Source organism: Chlamydotis macqueenii, chromosome 13 (genome assembly GCF_036417535.1).
Source record: "Chlamydotis macqueenii isolate bChlMac1 chromosome 13, bChlMac1.mat, whole genome shotgun sequence".
NCBI lineage: Eukaryota > Metazoa > Chordata > Aves > Otidiformes > Otididae > Chlamydotis > Chlamydotis macqueenii.
In genome coordinates this window covers 5,988,012-6,007,566 of record NC_141568.1, presented here as the reverse complement: position 1 = coordinate 6,007,566, position 19,555 = coordinate 5,988,012, and positions in this window count along the sequence as shown.

Genomic DNA, 19,555 nt, shown 5'->3' with positions numbered 1-19,555 from the left:
TCTGATTTTTGTTTTCGGCTACTTTGGTTCTTGTTTGAATATTCTCTTTCCTTTCAGGTCCTACAATAAAACAAACCAAAAAAAAGGCTTACAATATATATTGACTATGCTTCAGTAAAGACATAGACAAAAAGGTCTATTTCTCTCTTACTTCAGAAGCTTCACATTATCCAGAAAAAGCTCAAAAAGCCCTAGATGAGCCAGGAAGGGTTGTGGAGGGCTGTGAGGGAACAGCATACTATATATATGAAAGCACACCATATATATGAAAGCAATGAAGAGCAGCAATATATATATATATATATATATATATACACACACACACCCCCCCTTAGGCAGCTGCAGCCCTACAACTTTTAGGTTAAAATGTAACACAAACTCTGGTATATATCAAAGGATATGAAGAGATGACACAGCAAGCAACAGGAATAAAAAGGATGGAGCAGAGCATAGATGTACAGACTTAGTTCACCACAGCTGTAGGCACACTGGAATATCTACAGCTCATGCTGGTGCTGAGATCCATCTGAATTTATTTTCCAAAACTGGGGTAAAATATTACTAGTAGTAGCAATAATAATAGTAATAATAATAATAGCACTATGATTCCAGGCTGTGTGATAACCTACTTTCTGAATATTGGTGAGAAGTGCAAGATTTGTTTTTAGAAGACATTTCAATGAAAAACTTCAGGTTGAAAATTGCAGTTTGCAGAAAAACTAATCTTGGATGCGATCCATTGTCTGTTTCTTCCACCGTATTTAAAAGTTGGTTTCAATGGTGAATATCAGCATTTGAAACTACATTACCGTTAACGCTAGGGTCGTATTTGTTGATTATGAAGAAGGAAACAGATTTCCTTCAAATAGAAAAACCAGTATTCCCTACTGTTTGCGAGCTTGCTACGATAGCCCCGCAGTCAGAGCCTGGCAATAATTACACCTTGGGGTTTGTGGTCATTTTGGATTGGTGTGAACATGATAAATGACACGTTTTAATTTGAACTATTGCTCAGCAGGCCTGTTCAGGTAGGCAATAATTCACTCAAGCAGGCAATAAACCTGAACAGGCAATAGCCCACACTTTGAAGTATGCCAGCAAACTCTTTAGCAACAAAATAAATATGTACATGAACTTCCGCCATAAGTTGTCTTTGGTGAGGCAGACCTAGTAAGAGTTTCAGAGCTGGCTTTTCAGGCACTCATGAGGAGCAGAATGAGTCAGTGGGCAGATCCTATTACAGCATTAATTCTTTGAAGCTGGACTAATGAACTGGTCCAACATCCACTGAAGGCAGCAGGAGTCTCCTGTTCAACGGAGGCAGAGTGACTAAGCTGGTAGGGCAGCTTAGTCCTGTTACCAGCATAAGTAAATTGCCTTCCCATGAAATCACCAACTTATAAATAAGCCTATTCCTACACAGTTGATCAAACTGCAAAGAATGCAGCACCAGTGTGCAACTGGGAAGAGATACAGAATGGTCCAAACAGCTTTGATTCTGAATGCTCAGGAAATCTGCTGGTGAAGCCATGCTTGCACACGAATTTTCTTCACAGCATTCCTTTAACTGCTTTTGAACCATGCTGTTTGTGGGACATTACATTACTTTTACATTACAAACACAACATTTTCAACCTTTGGGTAAATGCATGCATTGTTTTAGTTACTTAAGCCACTATGTTTTGTGCAAACTACTTCAGATTCACCAGTAATAGGTTTCCATCACTGTGGGATGCTGTTCTAAAGGAAAGCAGGGATGCCCTGGTTTCTTTTTTTCCTGGCTGCCAATTGGTCTTATTTTTATGGGTTAGGACCTATACTGTTATCACTGATTACCAGAATGCATGCTCACTTGTGATAGGAGGGGAAAAATAAAGAGCAACACAACTCATGTCAACTTGTTTGAGGTTGGTATGCCTGAAACTCTTGCCTTCTGCTCTATAATGAACAAGGGAAAGAATTCAAAGTCAGAAGAAAAAACAGCAACAGATTAAATGGAAAGAGACAGTTTATCATCAACCGGAGATGGCTGTGATTCTTGATTGTTCTGCTGCCCAACCATTCTCTCACACCAGAGACCCACAGGAGAGATTTTGAGATGCGCCAGTCTCTGAGGCTGGGCCTAGCACAGGGTGACCTCCCCACCTGTTTGTAGAAATGTCTCTATCAAATCATTCGGGAGGACAGGGCATCCTCTGGCTGTTGGAAAGGAAAATTTTTGCGGTGATTCACTCTGCGGGGCATAATGTACCTTGCCTCCTCACTGACGATCATTTACCTTTAGAAATGCACAGAAAATGAATTTCTGTGCTGGGCTTTGAATCCAGATTTACATTCTTTCCTTGCTTGAAGTTGCCTAGCTCTGTCATTCTGGTTTGATCCATCCCAGGAACAAGATCCAGCAGCTTCCTTCAGATGTGAATCTGGACCTGAAAAAGCCTTCCTTCTCCCTTCCCACACCATCTGGGAGCTGGGATTTTCCATCTTTTGCTAAAATAGTTACTTACAAAAGGAGGAAAGGGTTGAGGGCAGTTCACCACGTTTATTTCACTTGGTATGTGTTTGCCTTCACTTTAACACAGGCTGTTTTCATGCCAAATGACAGTTCTATTTGTTCCCCCACCCCCTTTTTTTTGTGTAGCTTATGTAGAACATCTGGTTTTAAAAGTGTCGCAATTTCTAAACATATTCTAATGCTCTTGGGATCAGAATATCAACAACTGTCTATTGCGGTAAACCGCATGTCTGGAAAACATTCCTGCAAACTGAGTTCTTAAATAAACATAAAGCATCTATAACACATAATGCAAAGCAACATTCACTCGTAAACTCAATATTTAGACCAGATGAGGTGCAAAATATGGTTTTTCTGGACTGAGCCATCACGGTTTACAATAACATTGCCGGGCTTTCCGTTGTATACAAGAGAGGGCAGAGGTGTGGCATGCAGATTGGAGCCTTTCCTTCAGGGCTCATTCTGCATTTAAGCCCCATTTTGTGAGATTTTCTTGCTTCGGTCAGAGAAGGCAGACCAGAAGTACATCCTCTGAAAAATTTCTAGTGTTATTAGAAAGTGGGAATCTCAAAAGGAACTGTAAAGGACCGACAGATTTTTGACCATCTTGTGTAATATCTGCCTCTATGCTGATCATCTGCATCCATGTGTCTGAAATCCAGAGGCAATTCAGAGATAGCTTAAAGATCAAATAAACTGAATAAGATGGTGAAAGGAAAATTGCAGTAAATTGGTCTGAGTGGGAAGCTTTTGTTATTTTCAATCATTATTATTATTTATGGAGTGTGGAAAGTGGAAACATAAGCAGCTTCATAGCAATATGCAGTCATACTTAAAGAAAAAAAAAAAATGGTTTCACTTTGAAAACCCCCTCCACACTGCCTTCAGAGGCATTTGCTCTACTCATAATGAGGAATAGCATCAAAACAAATAATAACTTCAAATAACTTTTTAGGAGTATTGGTGTCTGATGAAGTTGGTTGACTAGAAATTGAAACACTGAAAACTCATTAAAATATTGCTAAAATGTTATATTTTGATTATTCTTCCAGACTGCTATTTCTTAAAAATATTACCTTTCTTCCCCTAAGAAGAGCACTAAATACTTTCATCCAATTAACTCTAAGAATTTACACACAAAACATAATGCAATAACGTGTTCTAAGGAGAAAAGATTAATATATACGCTCAGGCTGATGTAGTTACATCTAAAGGTATGTAAAGAGACATGAGAAGTCTACTGAACTCACCCTTCCTGCAGCATCTCAAAGTTAAGGTTTATCAAGAGAAAAAAAATGAAAAATTAAGTCAAGCCTTATCATTTCATTCCCTAATATTAAAAAGGGCTGGATCTTTTTTTTGATGATTAACATCAGGAGTCATGTAAGGTAAGATAAAGGTATTAGAACATCTCACTTCCCTGTGTGAAGATCACCTGAGCAGTATGGAAATGAGGGCCTCCACCCTAATACCCCATTATGCAACTGAGATGATCTTTTGGCCCAAAATGTGCACATATCAAGATAAACACACCTCCCTTGCATGTTCAGCACTGGAAATACAGACCATAGGCTGGTCCTAAGTGATAACTGGGGGACATATCCTGCTTGTTTTGAAGACTCAAGACCTCTTTTGAGGTTGGTGGAACTTTAGGTCTCACAAGGATAAATTATCCAAGGATACAGACTATCATTTTGTAATAAATTCAAAAATTTGCATTGCTATGGTGGGTTACTGGGTTGATCTGGTATAACTGAAACTCATTCTCCTCCGAAGCTCAAACAAATGGTTTCTAGAAAGCAGAGCCATTTTCAGTTTACTGGAAGTGAGTAAAATTTTAACAAATCAACCAGACTGAAAAAGGTTCATCATTCAGCTGAACATATATCAAGCTTGAAACAACTCGGCTCTAACACAAAGCAGATTTGTGCCAACCTGCAAGGAATTCTCACTCACGGCACTCCCTTGGGATTTAGCTGTGTGGCATGGTGTGGGACAACCAAGCAGCTCAGACTCTCGCTTCTGCAAGTGACGCTGGAGGAGCCATGCTGTTAGCAATGACAATTAGCTGGATGGTGTCATCCGTACAAAACAACTGCTTTTTGCCAAGTCCAATCACTATACTATGCACCTCACCTTCTTGAATGAGAGGTCCTCATTCAAGCATGTAGTTTATTCAAAAACACATGCTGCATTCATTACAGCTGAATATTAACAAACACCTTGAATTCCTGCAGCATTATTGGTATCAGGGCTCTTGGCTGTCACCGGGACAGAATGCCTTATGGGACGCTTGATGTCCAGCCAGGACTCGGATTACAAAGCATACACATCTTTCTTTCAGTATATTAAAGAATCCCACTCAACCTTACATGTCATCAAATAGTTCCTAAACATACCTGTTTCTCCAAAATGTTTATGCTGGGATTGCAATGACTCTGGAAAATGCCAGTTTTCCTTTTCCAGAAACTGGAAAACAGGGTTTACTCCAGTGAAAAGCATAATTGTTTTTTCCTTGGGCTTTTAACAGCTTTGATAAAATCCTTTAAGAAAGAAAAGAATAAGCTCACACAAGGACAGTTCATAGAGCTTAGGTTGTATTGTGTCCTCTGCTTGCTATACGTTTTGCTATATGTTTGAGGTAACGACCAATGTATTGCCACAAACTCATAACTAGCTGCATTTTCCAGGAATCTGATCTATCCATATGCTTGCGTGACCTTCATCACTTGAATAGTTGTAAACTTTGCAAATTGTTGTCTCCTCATGTAAATTTCCTAGGGAGCACAAAAAAGTTTTTCATATTTTAAAGGCTGTCATAAGGGGTAAGTATGTCAGAGAGGAAGTCTGTGGTTGCGTGACAGCAGAAGGTGGATCACCTGAATACCAGTTCAACGTCCTGCCTCTGAGATCACCCTCGCTCTACACATAAAACAAAACCGCATCTTACTGAGAGACTTATTATTCACCTACTTCTTAAAGCTGCACCCAATATAATATCACATTTCTTCAAATACTGAGTTTCTTCAAAGTATTCTGTCTTTGGCATCATCTGTTGAGTAAGCTGGAAATAAATGTTTCTATTATTCCTAAGGTGTAATATTTAATATTTATTTTAAAGGGTTATGGATATAGACACCCATGACCTGGGGCCAGGGTTCTTCCCAGTTTCTGTTCCATCCTGTTGTAATTCACTCCCCTGGCCTCAAGGACCATCTCGTAGCCTCTGCAAAGATCCCCAACTGGCCCACCAGTGATCCCTCTGGGGTAGCTGCAGCCTTCTGAAAGAATGATGGAGACCACTCAAATGAGACACCCCTCATGTGTCCCTAAGGGGACAGCACTTTTGAAGCATTTCAGATGTTTGCTGTCATGTAAATTCTGCAGTGGCAAGTCTCTTACCCAGTTTCCCAGAGTCACTTTAGAGTTTGCATTTAAAGGGAGCCATTTCACAAACTACAACAAACAAAAGCTGGCTAGGATCAAACCAACTCTGCTATTTCACTGAAATATGCCTTGAGATATAAGTGAGCAGGGGAGGTGCTTCTTTAAAGAAACCAACTTGTGGATTTTGGATAGGATTAGGCACAAATATCCTTCTGCTTTTATAAATATTGACAAAAGGAAACAGGAAGATAGGTCTGTCCATAAAGAGGAGGTCTATTAACCATAATGCTGCTCTATTCGAGTGATAGTTTTATCTTTGTATTAAAACAAAAAGGGTAAGGCTAGATATTACTTTTTTTATACTGATAGTTCCAAACCTCATAAAATATTAGTATCTGTATCAGCTATAAAAATTAACAGCTGCAGATCCTTCAGTGTTGTGCTCTTCAATTTTATTTTATCACCAGCTTTTCAGATGTCTGTGTGTGTATGTATACGTGCGAGCGCGTGTGCACATGCACACGTCCCTTCCTTCCTGAGCTGTTTGGCTGGTGATGAACAGGCTTATAATTGCTCAGAAAGGCTGTATGGTAGAGTTTGCAAGTGGCACTCCTGATTCCTTTACATCAGAGGTCACTATTGTACAGTGAGATCCTGATAGGAGATAGTGATAACATGATGAAAAAAAAAAAAAAAAAACTGGTTTTGACAGCGTGCATTGTTCTCCAGTTAAATAACTTTCTAGGCACAAAACTAAAAAATTCTGTCAGGCATCTCAGTCCAAAACTGCCCTTTTAAAATGTTTGTGAGCCAATGTAAACACTAAACTCAGTATGATGTTTGCATTCACTTACCCAATCTAACTTTTATTAACAATTAATCCATCAAATTTCAATGCCTATAAAATCCCCCGAGTCACAAGCTCCTCTGGAAGCCTGTATCTTGAAAACAAAAACGACAATTACTGGCATTATTTTTTTTTTTTTGTGCAGAATCAAATTTAAACTGGGTTTTACAAACTGAAGAATTATCTGCATTTCTACTGTCTAAAGGCATCAGATTCCCTTAAAGCTCATATACCATGTAAATACATAGGAACTACAGGAGGCAGCCAGTACATATGGAACAGATAAAGGCCACATAGTTTATTGAACCTTGTGGCCTGCTGATGTAACAAAATAAGCTTTGCAATGAGCAGTCAGGTCTTAACATCAGCCCGCTCCTTCACTAGAGTGTAACAGGCGATAGCTCTCAGAGGGCCAGATTTGGATCTCCGTATTTATCAGGAGTCTTACTGCAGGCTCTGGCCCTCAGTACGTAGAATGAAGGATTTAGAAACATTCATCTGCAATATTTTCTATTCTCTGAGTAAAGTGCGGCGAGAGGCAGCTGGAAGGTTTCGTGTTCCAGCAGTTGAGAGGAAAGAGATCCTGAGACCAGCTATATGAAGTCTTTTTGGTACTGATGAGTCCTCCTCTTTCAAACAGGTAAACAGCTCTTTGACGGGGTAAGAGCAATTTGGATCAAACTGTCTCATCGCTGCAATAACTCCTTGTTGAAATTTTAAACCAACTAGAGGAGCCAAAGCAAGAAACACATACCATTGCCTTTCCCTGCTAGCAGCCAGAAGCCCATTGCTCTTAAGATACACACAGTTTTCTTTTATCTTCTGTGCTTTTTTTTTTAAAAAAAAAAAAAACAAAACCAAAAACCAACCAACCAAAAAAAAAACCACAAAAACCCTTCCCAGGATTCAAAGTCTAATCACTCTGGGATCATCAGTAATGAAATCAGCCCATGAGAGTCTGGTGTAAGGCAAAAGGAGAAAGTTCTCACACACTTTAAATCTGGTGCTAATGGAAATACACTAAATGCTGACGTAGACCACAGCAGGGCAAGGCTTTGAGGGAAAGTCTAAAGGTATCTCTCAACACTAAGACCTGTTCCTGTGTGTTTGGGGACTGTCACCTCTGCAGGTGAAGCAAATTCAGCCTCCAAAACTATAATCTCAATGCCTGTGCCCCAAGAAAACAGCCCATGTTCTGTGTGTCTGTACAGAGATGCTCCTGATGATAAACTGTGGCTGTGGCAGTGAGTTTTGGCTCATCAGGACTACTTGTTTGCTGGTAGCATTTCTACTGAAGCACAGAGAGTTTGTTGCTTGAGGAGACTTTTTTTTTTCCAATGAGGACTATGGAGCTATGAGAAGAATGAGTGATTATTTACTCTCCTGTGTTTCCAGCAGCTCTCCGTGCATGCCTTTCTTTCCATGTTTATTTCCATTCTTCTGCTGGGAATTAATTAATACCTTCAAACCTCAGTTCATAGGAAAATTTCAGCTGGAAGGAACCTCTGAAGAAATACTACTTCATTCCAGCATCTCAGAAGCCCAGCCTATATTCTCTGCCCATGAGCCACCTACATCCTCCCAGACATACAAAAGAGCAGCTCAATGTCCTCCTTGTCATACAAATCCCTTTACAACTGTGCATTTGTCAAACATCCATCCTCTCTTCAGTGAAAACCAGAACATATTCCTAACCTGTTCCTGCTCTGGAAACACACTTCTAGTTCTCCAGACCACACTCATACATCCATACTGCCCACTGAAACAAGGTGACCAAACCACAGGACAAATTAGATGGAAGTACATTCAATTCCATTCATAATATACCAGATATCTACAAAGAGCACCTTCTAGTGTCCTGTTTTCAGAGATCTGCAGGGAATGAAAAGTACATTTCAAGATTACACACAAACTGAAAGCTCTGAAAATCTTGCAAACACTAAAATCTATGTAGATGGCTCTTGAGAGTAGTTAATACTCTGAGAGAGGAGACAGCTGCTCACCGGCAGTCGCCTAAGGGAAACAGGGCTGAAGGGAAACGATTCCCAGTCCTGGCAGCCAAAGAAGTACAATGAGTCAAACAAGATCTAATGCACCTCAAGAGTCAAGCAGGTCAGTCTCAAGTCCAGATGAGAAAGAAAGGGGTCATGATCACTAGTGGCATAAGCAGATAAAAAGATCCAACAACAGCGTGGAGACATGCCCCCACTGAGCAAACAGAGGAAGGTCATGCAGCTCCCAGCTCTCCAGCAGCTTGCAGGAAAGCTGCCTCAGTGCCCTAGGCTGGCAAAGAAACCACTGAAGCCCTGTTGAAAAGATTATTGCCTGGTGATATTCTCCAAGTTATCACCAAAATGTTCTTTTATCCTGATAAATTGAGAAGAAAATGTGATCTTTTGCCTACAAAGACAAAAGAGGAGCAAACATTCACAATACAATAATGCATTGATTCACAAATAATAGGAACTTGAGCTCGTTTTCCACCTCCTTAACATTTTCTGCATTGTGCATGTAGCAGTCAAGAGCCAGTTGTTTCCAAGGTCATTGTATCTGTTTTGATTTAGGAGATGAGACTTAAACACTTCTGGATCAACTATTATTTTAATCTTTTTTTTTTTTCCTTCTTTCTACTTCTTCACAAGAACATACGACCTATGAAAATATCTTCCGAGGAACTGTTGAGATACACACACAGACTGAATATAAAGTTTTTGTAAGAGCTTGTGGTCTAACCACGGGGAGCACTGGTTCAGTCCTGATTACCTTTTATCTTCCAAAGGTCAATACATTTCCTTCCATTTTGTTCATTATGTTGGGGACCTCTTAAAAGGAAAGTCTAAAAGCAAAGATCCTTTGTGATTCTTGCTCCTAGAATGTAATTTTCCATAGACAAATTTCAGCACAATTCTTCACAAGGAAGAAATGAAGATTTATTCTCAGGGAACAGATATCAGGGGAAGAAAAAAAAAAAAAAAAAAAGACCTACAAGAGAATTCTCAAAGACATACCGTTATAGATTTCATTTTTTAAAAATCTGATCCTCCATACAATAGTTCATACGCTTTTAAACGAGGTTATATATTTGCCACAGAGCCCTGTGAGGACACACTCTGTATTAAGCCTTAGTTTTACATCCTGTTCTCTATTTCCATGGCTCCCTCAAATTTGCATTTCAGTGATGCACTTTGGGATCCTCAAGATGAAGCATACCACTGAAATGTTAAAATAGTTTCATAGTTTTCATTCAATATGTTTTTACCATTAAAGGACAGGAATTATATGAGAAGTTTGCAGCCTAAAACATAAGAAAACAATTATTTAGATAAAGGAGATCTGCACAGCTTATTTATTTCTTGTTCTTCAGCTTATTACATGACATCATTTTAATATAAAAGTACTTTGTAATTATGATGCCTTTACTGATAATTCTTTGTTGTATACCACTGGATCTTCCTTATCTGAGCTCAGAGATCTTTTTAGAGATTTTATACACACACCTTAATGAAGTCCCACAAAAAGTCTTTTAACCTTCTCAACCCCTTGCTTTGCTTTGGTACGAACAGGACAGAATTTTCTGTAGTTTCCACATTTTAAGCTTTAATCCTTGCCTAGAGGGCAGCAAAACAGCATCTCCCGAGGACTCCAATACCTAAATTTCCTTTCCTTATTCAAAGGACCACAGTCGCTTCTTCGGTATTTCTAACGCTGTGCTGGAAGGTACAGCCAAAATGTAACCAACCTTGGCCAGCGTGGCTTGGCACGGGCACAGCGTGGTTAGCCCTGTCTGTCTCCCCACTGACCTAACAAACCAAGCTGGGACCTGCCAGGAAAGAGCCTCCACTAGCCATCCCCAAAGAGTTTTGTCAAACCTGCTGCCAGCGACCCACCAGCTATGAGGTAGTGTCTCTGACTGCTGGGCTGGAGATTGCAGGACTAACTCAATTATTTAATGATGGGGAGGCATTACTGCTGAGACTAGAACTTGGAGCTCTAGTTTCTGGGCCTAAATGGGGACTGTGAAGAAACGCTGGAAGCAAGACAAGCACACAACTGTTCAGTTGCAAAACCTCAACGTTTGTAAGATTTTCTCCCAGTGAGGTATGCAGCAGAGATGCTGCTTCATGGATCAAAAGTCACCTGGCTAGTGGAACGAGATCTCATAGGCAAGCAGCCTGGGTGCTCTTTTCTTTTTAATTAAAAAAAAAAAACAAACCAAAAAAAACCCCACACATAAATTCAAAACCAAACTCCAGAGATCTCTCAGAGCTCTGAGGAAAAACACATGCCTAGTGGGACTCACCTCTTTGTTACCCACTGAAGTATGTGAATTCCACAAGAAAAAGCACTTGAAGCAGAAGTGAATTATTTCCTAGATTAGAGCAGATAACACTGAAGTTGAAAATGTTGGAGTCAATGGGAACAGGAATGCCCCCAGCAAAGAAAGAGATCTGAGTAACTGAACATTAGGGCTAATAAATCTGGTTTCTCCTGGCTTTGTATGTCTTGACTGGCTCCTCTGATGCCTCATGAGGGCTCCTGCTGTAGTTTCATCCATTGGGGAAGGTGTGACTGGGATCTGTCTCCTCCACCTTGGTGTCTACTTTCATAAATCTGTATAGGCACATTTTTCCCCATGGCATCCTCTTTTTTTTTTGTCTGCTGTTAAAATTGACAAAAAGGATTAAAAGTTAGCTGGGGAAGATAAAGATGGACGAAAACAGAATATGATAATAGTCTCTCCCTTCTAGAAAATGTGCCAGAAAAAAAAGTAATTACAAATTAAGTTAGCTATTTGGAGATATGAGGGCAGAACACATGCAGGAGTGTCATCCTCTCAGTATTTGGAATTACTTAATCTTGCTGGGAGACAGTAACTAGGGAGACATAGCTAGAGTCAGTCCCTAGCAGATATCTGCAAATGGTTTCAAGAGTTAGTGCAGAAGGAATAACCCCTGCTTGCAGCCAGAACAGTGACCCCTTTCTATCTAGCACTGCCTCTGTCCTGCTTCTCGTGCACAGGTCTGGTTGTGGTGAGATACAAACCATTCTGATTTTCTTTGTATATGCTTGAATCCCCCCAAAAAGCACAGAAAGCTATTGGAGACCTCAACCAAAATTTACTGGAATTTGAAATTTGCCTGAACTGGTTTGTCCGAGTTCTCTGCTTACACCAATACTCAAAATTCACGGCACACTCATACCCACTCACAGGTTGCTCTGAATAACAAACACAATCTTCCCTTTTATCTCTGACAAAAACGGAGAAGCAAAGTGAGACTGCTTGTAAAAACCATTTCATATGCAAGACAGATTAGAACATTAGTGGTGTAATAAAGTAAATAAGATGGCAATTGACCTGAGACATGTGGGGTTTACCCCAATTTTTTGTTTATAGTTGAAGGTCGTAAGCTATACAAACCTCTATTGATCAGAGTCCTCTTTGTTTAAACAGAACCTACTGTATTTATTTGTGCTGTTCCTCTAAAGTCAAACAAAAGGGGACAGTTTTAAGTAAATCTCTGCATGACACTGCTGCCATGTGGTTCATTCACTCAGTATACAGATGTTTTCAATCTGTACAGTTTGTCTTTCATATCCATATGAGATGAAGCAGGCTTGATTTAGGCTGGGAATGATGCCAAAGAGAGAAGATACATCATTAACCCTTAATAAACGACTTATGAAGCATCTCTGGTTTATTCATTAAAAGGACTCCATGAAGAATTACCATAACACCTTACGAGTGGTAAGAACCTTTTACTTGTCTGTAACGTCACGCGACAGGTATTTATATTGAAAACAAAATGCGTGGTGTGGGAGATCCTCCCCTTCCATTCCCTTGCACCCTAATATACAGGCTAAAGATAAGCATCTCCCTAAACTTAGCATTCAGATAACAAACACTGTCAAGAATTAGAAGGACAGAATTCATTTGGGTTTCATATCACAACTGATGTGCTGGGAAATCAGGACCCTGTGTCCTGGTTATCACACAAGTCTTTACAAAATTGGTTCTTGCTTTACCACCTTAGTACATACTACGCCTATACTTAACACATACTATAGGCATTTACTCAATACCTACTACGTATAAGAGAAAACATTGTGCCTCTTATCACGCACCTGTGGAACTGAGACAGCAGATTAAGAGGCTTTCCCAAGATCGCATGAGAAGGATGTAGCAGAGCCAGGAACCGAACCAAGCTGCCCCAAAACACAGCCCGGAGATTTCCTCACACCACCAACCCTCCCTAGATTGTTTCAGCTCTGTTTTCCTCAGCATCCCTTTCTCCTAACAAGCTACTATGGCTCTTGACAAACATTTGATGTGTATAATGCACAGCACTAGGCTTGTACTGGTTACAGGAATATTAGAAGCAGCTACTGGCTTGGAAGCAATTGGGGAAGAAAAAGGACACAGCTTTTTCTTCAGACGGTTTACAGGGCTTTGCATGCTGAGTCTATTCTTACTGTACTATTCGGCAAACAATCTGTTGCATCACTACAAAGAGGAAACTGCTGATCTAATGCCACTAATAGACAATCTCATTCACTCAGTTTCTTCCTTTATTAAAACATGCAAAACACAGTAGTGAGTTCAAGCCCGCTGTGCCAACAGTAACATCTCCTGATTTTAGCAGGGAGCAGTGTGGCTTGGCAAACAAATTTACAAAAAAAAAAAAAAATCAGAATTGATTTGTTTTTTCCTTCTACTCCAGCTCAGTTAGAAGGCAGAAATTTGCCACACTGCTTACCCTTAAAGAATTTAGAATTGGAGGCCACTGCCTGAAACACAGGCTAAAAAGACTGCTCCTTGCTATAAAGCCTTGCCCCATGTACAGCCAGCCCCATGCAGTTAGCAGGAGAAAAAGCCTATGAAGCTGGAAGATATTCTGCCCCATTTCAGGTTGTGTTTGAAGAAGAGGCTATTCGTAGTCACGTGTATTCATTTTCCAGGGGGTGTCGGAGTCAGGGAGAGCAGCCTCAGCACATACCATAAAAATACTTCTGCTCCTTATTCTCAAGATCTGCACTACGGGTCAAACAAGCTACACTCAGTCATGGGACATTAAGTCCCTGGATCTTGAACTCCTGCTGACTGCCTCACCCAAGCTTTTGGGCTAAACGAGCATCTCCCCAGCCTAGATGCTAAATGAAGAAGTCAGCAGGTCAGGCTTCTCGTAACCCTGCTGCCAAAAGAGCTCCTCTCAGGACAGCTTTCGTGCAGCCCAAACCCTCCCTAGATACTGCACAAGCAAGGAATCAGTTGAACACAGTTTTTTTCCACCTCCTTCCCTACTATAAAAACCTATCTCCCCCCAGTGCTAATCCCAGTGCTAGAGACACAGCCCTTTTCTAGCTGACTGGGGGGAATTACTTAATTCGGCACAGCTGGCCCAGCCCAGCTCCGCACACAGTGCAGGCAGCCAGTGCACACAGCTGGGAGCCCTGGGCCCAGCCCACTTTAACCCCCTCCATCGCAGCAGCAGCCCACTGCAGTCAGGGGCAAGCCCCATCAAGGGGGGTACAGAGGGGGAAATGGGGTGCCCAGATTGGGAAAGCACCTGCTGGGCTACCATCAGACTGGTTAAACAGTCCCCTGTTTGATTGCACGTGCTAAGTGTGGGGTGTGTATGCATGGTGCTTCTCCTAGGGCAGAGCTCAAGGTTGCCTAGCCCAGCCATGTCCCCAGCTCTGCTTATGGCCTCTCTGAGGCATGAGGAGTTTTGAGTTTGCAGCTGAGTGGGAGCCTGGACAACTCCTTGCAAAGCCAAAAGCTCAAAGATCAAGAGGTTCACAGGACAATCATAGAATCTTTAAGGTTGGAAAAGACCTCCAAGATCATCAAGTCCAACCATCAACCTAACACCACCATGCCTACTAAACCACGTCCTGAAGTGCCACGTCTACATGTTCTTCGAACACTTCCAGGGACGGTGACCTCACCACTTCCTTTGGCAGTCTGTTCCAGTGCTTGGCCACTCTTTCAGTAAAGAAGTGTTTCCTAATATCCAATCTAAACCTCCCCTGCCACAACTTTAGGCCATTTCCTCTCATCCTGCAATGATGGATAAGAACTGAAAATACCCAAGACTGAAGGTGGATGGTTGAAAACAGGTCTCTGATGAAGGGCTCTGACATAAAACAGAACACTCATGTTATGGTCTTCTCATGTTACGGTCTTGAAATTCTTGGACACTGTTCCATTTCTTGGAAGAACAGGTTTTTTTGCCCCTGCCAGGGAGCTACCAGCATCGGCACATCAAGTGTCCTCCACATGAAAATGTCAGACAAAATAGGGGGAATCATAAATAAAGTCAAGTGAAATACAGTGATTTGCTCCAATTCATAAACCAAGTCAAGAGCAAAACCAGCCCAGAGCCAAAGTCCGCTGAGTTCCAGTCTCATTCACCAGCTTACACCGTCCCAGCTATGCAGCCTACAACTGTATGGAATAGAACTTTTTGGATACACAAACTCCTCTTAAAGTAGGAAAAGCTGTTTTATCCACAATACTTTAACAGAAAACTTCTTCAGGAAGGCTAGGGTAAAGTCAATTACTCATTTAAATACGGGGCAAGAATGGGGGATTTCGGAGGAGGGAGAGAGGGAGCCACAGTTACTGGCCCCTTTTTAGGTTTTAAACCAAACCAGAGACAACAGTCAAACTTGGGACAATCCTGGGTAAACCACAAAAGATGGCAGCACTTATCATGCTAAAACAACAACATTTTTCCAAGTTTTTTTCAATCAAAAACACTAGCAAGGCCACCCTGGAATTTGCTACCATTTTTCCTTACCCAAAGCTATTTTTCAACACAAGTATTGAGTTTACATATTAATACACCACTAAAAACAGGATGAAGAAAGTGGAATGTTGGAGTTACTGATTTGTTTGGGATTTTCTAAGAAAAAATAAAATAATTTTGTTCCACTAGGTTTTGTTTTTTTTTTTTTTCCTTTCTTTTCCTTTTTCCCATTAAATGACTGTTTCAAATTAATAGAAAGAGGATGCAGCAGTTCTTGGGTTTTATTTTATGGGTTTTCCCAGCATATGGAATCTTTTTAAACATGAGAAGCTGCGGGTAATATATTATTATATGCATATTTTAAGTTAACCATTCTTTATATCTTTCTCAAAAGAAAAGATTTACCATGTTTATGTCTGAGAAATATGTTTATTTGGAATATTTACTCTAACTCTACTTATTTCCTTTAGAGGGATGTCAAGTGGAAAACTATACTAGCATTTTTTATAATTAAAATTAGGGTGGAGCAGAAAGCAATCACTGCTTGTTGCTTTTATAGATCATGGAAGCTTTCTGTAAATCAGACTTGACAGGTTCAAAACATGATTTTCTGAGCTTTGTTCCTTTGCCAATAAGGCCATTTTTGGGACACTGACAGAAGTCCTGACCTGTAATGCCAGTGAGCCCACTGGCACATCTCCGAGATCACAGGAACCCACATTTCCAGAAGTGGTTACTAAAATGAAATACAGCTAATTTGGGGAGGAGGTGAAGGGGGAAAGGAACAAGGAGAGGATTTCTAAACACTACGCTGGCAGAAGGTGATGGCCATTGAAAGCTCCAGATCTCCCAGGAGCTGCTGAACACCACTGGAGAGCAAGAGTCATGGGTGAGCTGAAAAAAAGTGAAAGCAGCCAAAATCAGCAGCTACAGTATGAAAATATGAAGAAACTATGTATGTGACCATGCTCACCTCTCCTTAAAATAGAGGTCACAATAGGAAGTATTACTGGGCTGCCATGAGTATTAACAAATGTTTCTATAAGTTTTATTAGCGGTACTTTCCTTATATATATTGCCAGCCATAGGTGGTATCCATAAACCTGTGGATGCATCCACTGAATCGAGCACCTCAGCTGACACCAGGCCCAGCTGAAATTACACACACAGTTTACTTCTCTCCTTCCCCACTAACCTAAAGTACCAAGACAAGACATATGCTACCTCCCCCAAAATGGATTTCTCCAAATACAGCTAAAAAACCCCCCCTACATTCAACTGACAAACTAAAGAGAAAAATAGTTCTATGTAAAACCTGCCCACTGTAAAGAAAAATTCCATTTTTGGCTCAGGAAAGACATTTTAATTACATGGAAAAAAATTATATTAAGTTGTTACTAAGCAATAGCTGAGGAGGCAGGGTTTTAGAATCAAATTTGTGGGAATTCAGGATTTTGTCTGGGTACATATTTAGTGTTTGTGTGTCAGAACTGGCAAGGCATGCTGAACATAACATTTATCTCCTCTCGGTGCTGTAATTTAGTGTTGATCTGAAATTTCACAAGAGGGTGATGCCAAGCCAACAAAGAAGGCCATGATACCTGCTCACACAGACTGCCCTTTCCCAAACTGCCTGACCCTGGGGCCAAAGGCATAATTCAATTCTGAATTATTGTAGGAAACAGAGCGATCATGTTCCCCAGGTAAAGTAGTGAACCACGGACAAAGAATGATCACAGCCTGGAGATACTGAAAAAAAAGGGGGGAAGTTGTACAAGCTCCTGAGGTCGATGCAGGGTGGTAGGACTAGGAAAGCTGATGTCTATGGGGGGATGACATGCAGAGGTGGAGCCTTGAGCATGGACGATTAAATTTGGCAACTTCTGAGTATCCAGCCGGCCTGTGGGAGCCATGTGACAAGCTACCTGACTCCGACATAAAGCCAGACCTGCCTCTCCAGACCTTGTTACCTGGATCTCCAGTCTAAGTGATGAACGCAAGTGGTCTAACCAGCAGCCTTGGCGTTACTCTCCAGTTCAGCACAGGCTCTCACACCACCTCCATTTCAGTGTCACCTACAACACCCTCCTACAGATGTCCTCAGGAGCTGGGTGAGGACTTCCACATTTTGCTCTTTCAAAGGCAAATAGAGCTCAGCAGTGAAGCAGTGAGTATCACCAAATCAGGCTGCAATGTCAGGCTAAGGAAACATGGACATATCCATCCTCCGTTTGCCATGCCTGGCTTGCCCGTGCAAGGAAAGGGGAGAGGAGCATGGTTGCCCATGTCTCTTTTTCCTGAGTAGGGTGCATTAGGAAACAAAGTGCTGTGGAAGAAGCCGACCAACCCTATCAGATGAGGTTAGGACTGGCCAGACCGCTGTGAATCAAGAGCCTGTAGGAAGATCATAGACAAGTTTCTTTTTGTGCCTCATTTTGTATCCACTTGAAGAGCCTTTGTTGCTCAACAGTTTGTACATCCATTTATTTATTTTTTCCCGCAGCTGTCAAACCACATTGATTTTCAGTCATTTCCACCTAGGCAGGATCAGCAAACCTACTCCCCCAGGTGAAAAGCCAGGACTACAAGGAAACGACTTGAGTTGGCTGAATTATCTGATTGTTCTAAGACACAAAGAATTTGTTTGCTTTCCTTAGGAGAGCTGAGGGAGGGATGACACAAAAGGCTAAATCCTCACCATCCCCCTGGTACGCGCTTCACATTTAACCATCAATGCAGGCAGAAACGTATGCAGGGCTCGCAATGCAGTTGGCAGTGTCTTCAGGAAAGGACCTCTACTGAGCAAGCTCATGTCTGAATTACATCTCAGCCCTAGGGAAGATGGTTTCTTCAGTTCCCCTTCAAGGTCAGTTGTGGGGTAACACATGTTAGCCGTCTCTCAACCTTGCTAACAGAAAATCTGACTGAACAACATGTGGTAACTGGGAAATGAAAATAAACAAAATGAATAAACACATTTAAAGGGCTTGGGGGGAGACAGAATCCCAACCTGTGCATAACATCCTTACCAACAGGACAATGCAAACGAAATTTGGGATTTGCATCTTGATGGGTACGGTAAATTTGAACTCTGTGTGACTCCAGCACATCTGGCTAAGCAAATAGAGCCACTCTTACTACAGATGTACGGTGCAGAGTCAGGGTAAGATCTGGGAACCAGCAAGCTCACTGCATTTGTAAATAGGCAGGGTTTTTTGGTCTTTTGCTCAGATATTTCTTTTAATAATTAGAATGGAGCAAGATCTTGCAGAAATTAATGTCTTTAAATGGTGTTTCAGCCCTTCTTTAACATGCTGTAGCAGGATGAACTTGGAAAGCCTCTGTGTTCCCAGCTCTGCCTCTCCTCAACTCTTTCCAGCTGCCCTTGCCCAAAGCTGGCCAGACACAGCCTGAAGCCCATCCTGAGCCCCCAGGAAGCGGGGACGCAGCCCTAACAGCCCAATGGGAGCCCTTCCACCTGCCTGATGGTTCCACTCCAGGACAGCGTGGGCACGAGTTTCAGTGCAGTCTCAGTTATTCCTACCCGGAATCTGCACTTACTCAGCACAGCCCAGGGCCACGTCAGCAGAGCCCAGATGGTTGTCTCAGGTAGCCAGTACCTTAAAAGATGTTGTTCACGTTATCTGTGCTGTGTGCTAACATCAGGGTGGCTGTAGGCAAAACAGTCGTATGGTTTAGATGTTCAGGGTTGCTCTTTCCTGCATGTAGCAGCTGAAAGGAACCCACGTAGCCCTGCTCCAGCGGCTCCCATCTGTACAGTCATATTTGCCATTCCAGCCATGGTGAAGAGTTCCTTCACTGGCTCACCAGAGCTTCAGCACACCCACTTCTTTCTTAAGATTTGGCTAAAGATCAGAGCAGCTTGGTTACAACAGCAATTGGCAGTAAAAGTCTACCAAACAACCTGGCCTGAACAGCTGAAAGGGCAAAGTAAGTACAAGAGATTATGAAAAGAGACTCCAGAAGGAAATTTCTGGGCATCCCTGACAACCACCATATCCTTAGATTTCTATTTTTGCCTCATTTATCTTTGTA